Source organism: Schistocerca americana, chromosome X, assembly GCF_021461395.2.
Source record: "Schistocerca americana isolate TAMUIC-IGC-003095 chromosome X, iqSchAmer2.1, whole genome shotgun sequence".
NCBI classification, from domain to species: domain Eukaryota; kingdom Metazoa; phylum Arthropoda; class Insecta; order Orthoptera; family Acrididae; genus Schistocerca; species Schistocerca americana.
This window is the reverse complement of record NC_060130.1, coordinates 976,316,013-976,322,356: the sequence shown is the minus strand read 5'-3', so window position 1 is coordinate 976,322,356 and position 6,344 is coordinate 976,316,013. Positions and strand designations below refer to the sequence as shown.

Here is a 6,344-nt window from a genome sequence, read left to right as displayed (position 1 = left end):
CGAACTATTTCCTATTGTAATTATTTGTAAAATGCTCATTCAATAATTAGCATGCAAAAGAACAACAACTATATTTAGTTATCCAGTGTAATATTGTGAGCAAACCATATCCACGTATTCTGGTGGTCACGAGCTACTGCGCACTCCTTCGTGTTGCTGAGTTAACCTGCTGATATTTTCAAAGCGATGCCCAACATTTGGCAGTACTTGCGCATCATAGAAAGGTTGAACGTTCACAAATGTGTACCTCAGGTTTCCATGGGAAAAATTACTTTTGTTTCAGCTAGGACAAAGTAAAATTTAATGTATGCAATTGTTTTCGGTTTGAGTACAGGGTAAAATGTCACGTAGTTCGATGATTTGCTTTCACAAATTTCATCTCCTCTCTAACTCCTTTTTGAACCACTGAATCTTTCCATTCGCCACTGTTGACACACTCATTCGTTACACATTCATAACGTACATCATTCCCCGCAAATTTATTCCCCTTACTTTTCCTTAAATCTCTCACAAATCTATACTTCCGCCGTTCGCGACTGCTTTTGTTCAAAGAGCCACCTATAGAGCCTTCTTCTTCAGCATACTACATATTACATATTTGTTGCCTTTCTCCAAACCTATCAACATTTCTACCATTACCATTATCTCCAGTCCTTTTGATCGCCTGTTTAGATCGCCATCCCTGGACCTGAGATGTGGCGAACATCAATTTCCCGACCAGTTGTTATGCGATTGCACTTCGCGCTAATTTCTCTCGTCAAATCTGCGTTCACGGAAGTCATCACTCCTTTTCGTTCTTCGACCATTCTGCTCGTTTCCGCTACTATCTCCCTGAGAATTCCTTTGATTTTCCTCACCACTATTGTTTTGGTGGAGATTATTTGGATTCCCATTTTGATAACTACCACCCGGTTTGCTCTGAGGATTGAAATTCAAAGCCCTATCTAAATTTTCTACAAATTCTAGAAATTTGTCCAATCAATCACATGGACAATGGACAAGATCCCACTGCAGATCTTCGGGTAATCGCCTATATAACGTGGTGATTTCCGTTAAAAACCCCAACGGAATTTTCGCATAAGCTTGCCAAGTTCGCTCATGCAAAAATCTATCATCGTCGCGTTACCGTACCTCTAACTCGGCCCGTTTGAGAATTCATTTTGGATCCGCTTCTGTTTTGCCTCGCTCCAAAATTTATTCAAAAAACACATTTAGAAGCCTTCATACGATTCGCACAAACTAGATCTAACATTTGTCGAAGACTGTGGGTCTCCCTCCAAATGCCGTTTGACGTATTTTATTTTCGCTTCGTCCGACACGCCATGAACATAAGGGTCCCTACACGCAGCCAAGAAATTTACTGGGTGATATCTTCCGTTACCTGTGCAACATTTCACAGATCCGGTATTTGCCCAAGGGCGCCACAACTCACCCGTTACCGCACATAATCTACAGAAGTCATTCATTAATCGAATCACACCAGTACAACTCTAAAAGACTGATACATTTAAGCGTTTCTCTGCTGATGTTCTGGTTTCTGTTGGACCGTGCTTGGATTTAGTCAGATGTTCATCATCGATATGTGTATCTTCTTTCAACAGACGCTATACACCTTACCAATGACTACTGATGGTAGATGTCCCATCAAAGCATTTGTTTCTGGAATCAATCTATAAGCTTCGCTTAGTAAAGGCAAGTGACATTGTTCGTCTCTCAGTATAGGTCTACTTCACAGATACAATCTAATATAGCAATGTTCTACACACACGCCTTTATGCCAGCAGTTACATTCAAATGTTCTTGTTCTTAACTGTCTGCTGTCCATCCGGAGATGAGTTATTTACAGTGTATCTAGCAAGGAGTAGCGGTCACAGAACTTCGATTCGAGCTGTTTTCCAGAGTGTTGCTTCTACGTAAGAAGACAATCGTCTGTATTTCGTTATTAATACATTTTAGCTACTCGATACATGGGCTAAGTGGTTGCTGTGGATTTATGAGCACTAGATGACATCGACGTTCGTTCTTCTGTGACCAGAAATTACTTCCTCCTTTATTGTGTTGCGTGTAGCATACGTTATGCTATAGTAGGGCATTATGAAGAGGATTAGTAAACAGTATGTTGCTTGATTCTCTATTTTTGTATATGAGCTTTTTTCGGGGATTACTACCTTCACCAGTTCAACTGCGATTGGTTGTACATGTACTGAGGAAGGCAATAAAGTCAAAACAAGCCTATGTACAAAATAAAATATCAAGCAGCATACTGTTTAATAATTCTCTGCATACAAATCACGTCATAGTTCATTGCTATGACCTGAAGAAACAACAACTTGTTAGGGACCACGTTCAGACAATAACAGAATATTGTTCTGACAAGGTTATTTCTTTCATCATACTGCTTTGCAATTTCTGCCTAGCACTTCATTTGCGAAAATGCTTTAAACCAGTCCCGTCTCACTGTCCAATCAACAAATGGAACCAACAATGTAGAAGTAAAACCTCTGAAGTAACTACCAGTAATCAATGAAATATTATAGAAAAGAGGAATATAGACGTTTCAAACCAACAATGGATGCCACGAAGTCTTACGCATGATGTTACTTTTGAATTTTATTTGTTTATGTTAATTGACACTTAGTCAGCTAGCTAACTGGGCCATTTTTATTCATCACATTTTGAAACAAGCTGCACAAGAAACAAACATTTTTTTTGTTATTTCTTACAGAACTTAATATATGCTAGTAACTACATTAACTGCCGAAGGATGAACGTTCACCCAAGGGCGTCCCTCTTTACCTGATTCTTTGAAGAACTTCCTTTGGCTACCTGTCACTAACGTATTAATTAATATACATATTAAAACTACATTCACCTAACATAAAAAAGGCAATAACATTAGATAGATGGAACAAATAATAGTAAAAAGAGGTATCGAATGGGTTGAGAGAGGAGAAACATAGACAGAAGGAAATCTGTTACCATAACAAAAATGTGTGGAAGACTTGACGAGTGCAGTGTCATGTTTTGAGAACCATTTAAGTAAGGTCAGTGATATGATGTTCGACTTTCCGTTTCCTTTTTATACTAGACTCAGGAGACTCGTGCATCCAGAAGCTAGTAGATTTTCTGGAGCATTTCGCAGTTCACCTTCTATATAGTAGTTGACATGCGGGAGCTCGAGTCTCCCTTCAGACACAACCACAGATTCAAAGACCACTCACCTTGGAAAACGAAGACAAGTTGAGGGTCTACTAAACCCACTTCTCCTACACTTTTATTGTGCTGGCATAAGCTGGCGCCAGTACCCCTCTTCTGCTCCACTTTTATTGTGCTGGCATAAGTTGGCGCCAGCACACCGGGCGGCAAAGAGGTTGCAAGAAGGTCGATAGAGGCCAAAGTGAAATTGATGACTAACTGAAAACCTCAGCTTCCGACAGGTGTTGTTGATATACCTCGATGTGGACAGCTGAAAACGTGTGCCCCGACCGGGACTCGAACCCAGGATCTCCTGCTTTAATGGCAGACGCTCTATCCATCTGAGCCACCGAGGACACAGACGTATAGCGCGACTGCATGGACTTATCACTTGTACGCTTCCCGTGAGACTCACATTCCCAACTGTCCACAATTCTACGTATGTATTGTACTTTATAGACATTTGCCCACCCACTCATTACTCGCGCACGCTTTGGCGATTCCTGTAAGAGTTTGGGCAACCTGTGCGCATTCGCACAGACGAAGGTCAATGGCTGGGTAGCCTTTAACTATATATACGAAGACAGTAACTTGTTCTCGAAAGAACAGTTAGTCATCATTTATTCCAAGGAAAAGCTGCACAGTCATCAGCAGTAACTGTTCTTTCGAGAACAAGTTACTGTCTTCGTATATATAGTTAAAGGCTACCCAGGCACTGACCTTCGTCTGTGCGAATGCGCACAGGTTGCCCAAACTCTTACGGGAATCGCCAAAGCGTGCGCGAGTAATGAGTGGGTGGGCAAATGTCTACAAGGTACAATACAAATGTAGAATTGTGGGCAGTTGGGAATGTGAGTCTCACGGGAAGCGTGCAAGGGAGAAGTCCCAGCAGTCGCGCTATTCATCTGTGTCCTCGGTGGCTCAGATGGATAGAGCGTCTGCCATGTAAGCAGGAGATCCCGGGTTCGAGTCCCGGTCGGGGCACACATTTTCAGCTGTCCACATCGAGGTATATCAACAACACCTGTCGGCAGCTGAGGTTTTCAGTTGGTCATCATTTATTCCAAGGAAAAGCTGCACGGTCATCAGCAGTAACTGTTCTTTCGAGAACAAGTTACTGTCTTCGTATACAAAGTGAAATTCACAAGAAACGCGCTGCTAACGCCCTCTCTACCGCCAGTACTTAGATCACCGCCGCGGACCAGAGGACCTGCATCACGAGGGATGGATCCCATCCTTCGAAGACAAGACCCTATGTTCCTTGATGCCTGTACCCTCACCATGGAGATACGAAAGTATCTACCTGGTGCTCCAAACTCCCAGCTGATTCCTCGTATGGACTCAGTCCTCATCAAGTCTCCCTCCCCATCATTTTACACAGACCTCCTCCTTAAACTCCCGCACACTATATTTGGCCCCCATGCATCCCTGACACCCTCCCTCTCCTCTTCTCCTCTTCCTCTCCCTACCAGCCTCAGCCTCCCCACCTTCCCCGTGATCAACAAGCTCAGCCCAATGATCACACAGGATGAAGTGTTGGCCGAACTGAACTCACACCCAGACCTGGAAATCCGCTCTGCCAACATATCCACAATCCCTCCAGTCCCATCTATCTCAAGTGGGTCTTTTCGGTGTCCGCCCACTCCATTGACCACCTCCTTACCCAGGCTGCCCTGATTTTGCACCGTCGCCACCCTGTTGAATGCTCTAAATCCCCTTCCCAATCCTACTGCTGCCAGCGCTACCTCAAGTAAAACGATCACCTGATCCCCAACTGCAAAAATCCCCCACCTGTCCCCATTGCAAGGCCTCCCACTTTGTCAACCACTCCCCTAACCTCGCCACCCCTCCCTCCTGTAATACCTGCAATGGCCCCTATCCCACCATCCCAACTACTCCTACAAGTGTAAAGCTAAACCCCCTCCTGTGACTCCCAAGGTTACTGCCCCAGACCATCCCATCAATACCCCCATCCACCCCAAAAATTCCATCTGTCCACTCCCCACAGCTGTAGACATCATCCAGTTCTACACCATAGTCCTCCAAAACATTCCCCCTTTTCAATGTGCCTACACCCCCCCCCCCCAACCGATCTCGCTCGCTGCCGGATCCATCTTTCACTTGAACACTTTCACCACTTACTCCCACAACTAAGCCCAGTTCACCTACACCCGCTTTGACACCCTAGTTTCTTCCCTCCCCTCTATTCACTCCCCCCCCTTCCCGTCATGGCGTGGCACAATCGTCGCATCCTATTCCAGAACATCCATTCTTTCTGCACCAAAAAATACGTACTCGTGAACACCCTCTCCCACCACTTGGTCGACACCTTCCTCCTGAAAGAAACCTTTCTCTAGCTCCACTATACTGTCTGCACCACTCCCTGTATACTCCACCACACTGATACTTCTGGTCCACCTTAAGCATATCCCCGTCTGGCCCCAACCCCCTCCTCAATGACACCACCCAACACATTATCCTCAGCTTCTTCTTCCCCTCCCTCACCATTACCTGAACAACCATCTATGTCTGCACCACTGCTCCTCTTCCCTATGACTTCATCTCCAACACTGACTGCACCTTCTCCACCTACGTGAATGCCACTGACATCATCATCCATAGCCGCTCCCCTGCCACCCTTTGGCGGTGACATCAGTTCCTCTCCATGATTCAAGGTGACCTTGTCCCCCTTCTGCAGCACACCCATCCCAAAAGTGATACCATCCCCAACGTTGTCATTGCCTCTGCCAACCTCCTTGGCCATATTGTCGTCAGCATCCTCAACCCCACAACTAGTGACCACCACCCCATCATTCTCACCATAACGTCTGCTCACCATCTCCCTCCAGCTCCCCACCCTGCACCCCTCCCAAGGTGGTCCATGACAACCATTGTGCCAACTGTTATGCTTACTGGGAATCCATCGCCACCTAGATCGAAAGCTACCCTCCTACCAATCACCATCCTGACAACATCATCCATGTGTCATCCTTCCTTCAAAAAGCAATTACTGACGCTGTGCCGGCCGACGTGGCCGTGCGGTTAAAGGCGCTGCAGTCTGGAACCGCAAGACCACTACGGTCGCAGGTTCGAATCCTGCCTCGGGCATGGATGTTTGTGATGTCCTTAGGTTAGTTAGGTTTAACTGG

General features: G+C 45.3%; 1 non-coding gene across 1 annotated transcript; it reads left to right on the top strand.

Moving 5' to 3' along the window:
- Window positions 1-4,105: 4,105 nt before the first annotated feature.
- Trnat-ugu lies at window positions 4,106-4,179 on the top strand. The gene has a single exon. It is a non-coding gene; the product is annotated as a tRNA-Thr (tRNA).
- Window positions 4,180-6,344: the final 2,165 nt, after the last annotated feature.